Source organism: Paralichthys olivaceus, chromosome 7, assembly GCF_024713975.1.
Source record: "Paralichthys olivaceus isolate ysfri-2021 chromosome 7, ASM2471397v2, whole genome shotgun sequence".
NCBI classification, from domain to species: domain Eukaryota; kingdom Metazoa; phylum Chordata; class Actinopteri; order Pleuronectiformes; family Paralichthyidae; genus Paralichthys; species Paralichthys olivaceus.
This window is the reverse complement of record NC_091099.1, coordinates 378,069-382,854: the sequence shown is the minus strand read 5'-3', so window position 1 is coordinate 382,854 and position 4,786 is coordinate 378,069. Positions and strand designations below refer to the sequence as shown.

General features: G+C 41.0%; 1 long non-coding RNA gene across 1 annotated transcript; it reads right to left on the bottom strand.

The window, feature by feature from the left end:
• Positions 1 to 2,286: 2,286 nt before the first annotated feature.
• LOC138410912 (uncharacterized) lies at positions 2,287 to 3,820 on the bottom strand. The gene is made up of 2 exons (XR_011243550.1): positions 2,596 to 3,820; positions 2,287 to 2,477 (listed from the first exon to the last, which is right to left on the bottom strand). It is a non-coding gene; the product is annotated as an uncharacterized lncRNA (long non-coding RNA).
• Positions 3,821 to 4,786: the final 966 nt, after the last annotated feature.

The window sequence follows — 4,786 nt, the reverse complement described above, 5'->3', positions numbered from 1 at the left end:
TCTATGGAGAGAAAGTCAGCGCGCGCACACATGCACGCGCTTCGAGTTGAACTCAGCAGAGCAGTTTGTTGTTGTTTATTTGTTGATGTTTTTATTATTGTGTAACTGACTGTTTGTGTTTGTTCCTCAGCCGGAGCTCCTCCCCCTCCTCTTCCTCCTCTCCCTCCTCTTCCTCTCCCTCCTCTTGTTGTACTCCTACTGCACCTCTTCCTCCTCTTCCTCATCCTCCCCCCTCTTCTTCCTCCTTCTTCCCCACCTCCTCTCCCTCTTCTTGTTGTACTCCTACTGCACCTCTCCCTCCTCTTCCTCATTCTCCCTCCTCTTCCTCATCCTCCCCCCTCTTCTTCCTCCTTCTCCCCCCCTTCTTCCTGTTACTCATACTCTTCCTCCACCTCCTCTTCCTCTCCCTCTTCTTGTTGTACTCCTACTGTACCTCTCCCTCCTCTTCCTCATCCTCCCCCCTCTTCTTCCTCATTCTCCTCCTCCTCTTCTTCCTCTTACTCATACTCTTCCTGCACCTCTTCCTCATCCTCTTATTCCTCTTCCTCCTTCTCTTTCTCTTGCCCCTCCTCTTCCTCCTCCTCAGTTTCTTCCTGAAGTCAGATGTTTAAACAAACCTAATAAATAAAATAAATACAGACTTTTTTCTGGAGACGTTCCCCGATCGTCTTCACTGTGTTCTGTTTCATTCGATCTGTAATATTTTATCTTCTATGTTGTTGTTTTCTATATTCTCTCTTTTCTTTTGCAGTTTAATATTCTTTCAATAACCTTTATTGATACTCAGTCATTAATGGGAGACATGTTCGCTGGTAAAAATCTGTATAAAATGTGCAACTAGTTTTATCACGAAACCTTAAGACTTTTTGTTCATGGGATTTTAATTTGAAATGTTATTTTTATGCAAATGAATTTATATATATTTATATAGCACCTTTAAAAATAACTTTCACAAAGAGGACAAATCAATGTAATTTAAAATCAACGACAGCAGATAAAAGAATGCATCATTTAAAATGAATGGTAAAAGAATCAAGTAATGACTTTTTCAGACGTGTGATATTTGTCTGTTTACATCAATGAATAAACTCATCTGATAGAGAGAGAGAGATGGAAGGAGCAGATCTGTGACGCTGTCACGAACAATATCACAAAATATCTCAAGGGGTGAGTAAACAAGTGTAATGGAGTATTAGTATTAGTACTTTTACTTCCTGTGAGGTCTGTGGACATTGTTCAAAATCAGGACCTGTTATACCATCAGTCTCTTCAGCAGAGGGCGACACAACACAACGAGACCACATGAAGTGTGTGTCCTCTCACACACACATCTCTCTATATTTGTGAGGTCACTTCAGAGACATAATGCATTACCTCGCCCTTTACCCTAAACTTAACCATCAAGACTAAATATCTACCCCTAACACCAAGTCTAATCCTTAGACAGCCCTTTGAATTTGTGAGGACCAGACAAAATGTCCTCACAATGATGGTGTTAAACCAAATTTGTTCCATTATGACTATAGACACACACACACACACACACACACACACACACACACAGGAGCCACATGATTTAATCGATCTTAAATCGATGCATTAGTTTCAGTAAAGTAGAAAAATTATTTGTGAGTGATTCTCCATCAGTTCTGGTGAATTTCTACTTTTAAATCTAAGTTGAACCAATTTTAAAACAATAATGTGTTAATTTTTTTACATTATGTTTACACTGTATTTGATAATACTTCATGTCAGTCACTGTAAACATTCTAATCCCAGTTCAGATGCAGTGACACACAGAAACCAGTGGAGGGCGACACAACACAGATCAACATATGAGTTCATTATCATATATATATATATATATATATATATATAGGGTTATATATATATATATGATGATCAGTGAGATAAGAACGAACTGAAATGACAGAAACATCTTTGACAAACATTTATTTAACTTCTACTTTGATTTTTTTTGTTTGGTTCATGTCCATCTGCTAACATGGAGGAGGGTTTATACTGCAGCCAGACACTAGGGGGCGATGGAGACGCTTTGGCTTAATATGCAGTAAAAACAAAAAACCTCCAGATCAGTTGTTTGTTTTTTCATTTCAGATGAAACAGAGGTTTTTTTAAATTCCTGTTTTTACCCGAAGTTAACTGAGAACTTTGTTTAAAGTGACCATGTGTAAACACAGACGGACTGTCTGAAGTCCATCACATCGTCTCTCGAGAGAAATGATTAATCGCCACATTAAAAAAAATAAATGTGACACTTCAGAGTTGAACACTGTACGTTTATGGATATACGGAGCTGTCATATTGTGTCATTGAAGCCTTCAGCCAATCAGAGCAGAGTTGTGATGTCACAGAGGTGCTGCAGCTTGAGAACATCTGTCTGACTGCAGCTGACTCGCTCCCGCTGTGTTGAAAAGTCACGTGACCTGGTGACGTTTTGAAGAGTTGGATGAAGTCTGACAAAAATGTTAACCATCATGCATTGTGTTAGGACCAGATACAAACAGACAGATATCGACAGAGACAGAGAGACAGACAGACAAAGACAGACAGAACTGTGTAGAAAGTCATTACATGTGTGAAGAGACGTCTTTCAGGCCGACAGAAGATGCTGAGTCTGGACCAATTAGCTGCCTCCTCCTTGTGACAGACAGGTGTGTGATGATGATCATCACTTCCTGTTAACCTCATTAACGTCACAATGCTGTCTCTGCTCTGATGACGCTTCCTGTTGCGTCTGCTTGCCTTTGAATGTGAGACTGGCTTGGTCAACTCTTCTCAGATGTAAGATCACAGCACGTTAAACCAATCAGGAGGCTTTTATCTCAGCTCAGACCAGACCAGGCTCCACCTGCCGTCAACTTCAAAGTCAAAACCAAATGACTAAAACCAACTTCACGCACACGCTAATGATTTTTAATTAAATAAATGTTAGTGCTGACACACAGTCCTTGAAATAATAATATTAACTTTATTTATATTGCACCTTTCAAAACAACAAGGATGACAAATAAAACCAAAACAACAAATCATCAAAGGCAAGAAAATAAATCCTACATACAGGAAGTGATTCAGTACAAATAACAATAATAATAATAACAATATAAACTTGTCTCCTCTGGTCTTCAGTCACACTTGAATGTGAAGAGAACATCGGGGGTCAAAGTTCACCTCAGTTGAACTCCACACGGTGACATGTTGTGTTTAGTCTCACCACAGGAAGTGTTTTATTTGCCTCCTCTCTCACACAGATTGGAGGTGAACAGGAGGCAAAGGTTTGCTGACACATTCACGTATATGTGACAGTGCCCCAGGTGCAGATTCAGCAACAGTTACCATACCTGTCCAGCAGAGGGAGTCCCTCTAGTTCACCATACTGCAGATTTGTCTGTAGCTTGTTTAGTAGTTTTATAACACGTAGAAAATCCTTCGTCACTCATCTGTTTTACATCACAGCTTGGTGGAAAAGCACTTTAAGCTAGTTTTTTATTTCCATGAGGATCTGCTGTCCTCTGATTCACCACCAGAGGGTGTCTCTGTGACGGATCCCTAAAATGAAGCCAAATCATCTGGATTACGTCTTCCAGCTCTGGTGGAAGTGACTCATGACCAGAATCTGTTTCATAACGCTGAGGTGACGCCTCCATACTGCAGCTCCACACCACCACTGCTGCTGCAACCCACAAACATCCACTGGCTCCAAGACCAGGTCCAGGTCCAAATCTGTGTGTGTGTTCCTGTACTCATACCTTTGTGAGGACCACTTTAGATACGGTCCTCACTTTTTCAAAGGGCTGTTTGTGTTCTGTGTCCTCAGATGTGTTTGAGTGTGTGTGTGAGTGTGTGTGTGAGTGTGTGTTTGAATGTGTGTGTGAGTGTGTGTGTGTGTGTGTGTGTGTGTGTGTGAGTGTGAGTGAGTGTGTGTTTCAGTGTGTGTGTGTTTGAGTGTGTGTTTCAGTGTGTGTGTGTTTGAGTGTGTGTGTGTGTGTGTGTGTGTGTGTGAGTGTGTGTGCGAGTGTGTGTTTCAGTGTGTGTGTGTGTTTGAGTGTGTGTGTGTATGTGTGAGTGTGTGTGTGTGTGTGTGAGTGTGTGTGTGTGAGTGAGTGTGTGTGTGTGTGTGTTTGAGTGTGTGTGTGTGTGAGTGTGTGTGTGAGTGAGTGTGTGTTTCAGTGTGTGTGTGTGTGTGTTTGAGTGTGTGTGTGAGTGAGTGTGTGTTTCAGTGTGTGTTTGAGTGTGTGTGTGAGTGTGTGTGTGTGTGAGTGTGTGTTTCAGTGTGTGTGTGTGTTTCAGTGTGTGTGTGTGTTTGAGTGTGTGTGTGTGTTTGAGTGTGTGTTTGAGTGTGTGTTTCAGTGTGTGTTTCAGTGTGTGTGTGTGTTTGAGTGTGTGTGTGTGTGTGTGTGTGTGTGTGAGTGAGTGTGTGTTTCAGTGTGTGTGTGAGTGTGTGTGTGTGTGTGTTTGAGTGTGTGTGTGCCCCAGGTCAGTTATTACAGAGGCCATCATTGTGAAAATAAACAGGCTGATGTGATTATGAAGCTTTTTGCTGGAGGACGTGTTTTTACCCCACAACAACAAGTACGTTAGGTTCATGGTCACTTTATTTTTAATCTGTTGCTTTAAATTTACAGGATTTTTCTGTTTTAAATTTACATTTGTCTTTAATTTTATAGAAAAGTGAAGAATTCGACTGAAGCTCCTTGAGACACTTTAAGGTCACATTCACACCTTTACTTTTTATTTGGTTCAGACCTTCAGACTTTGAACCTAA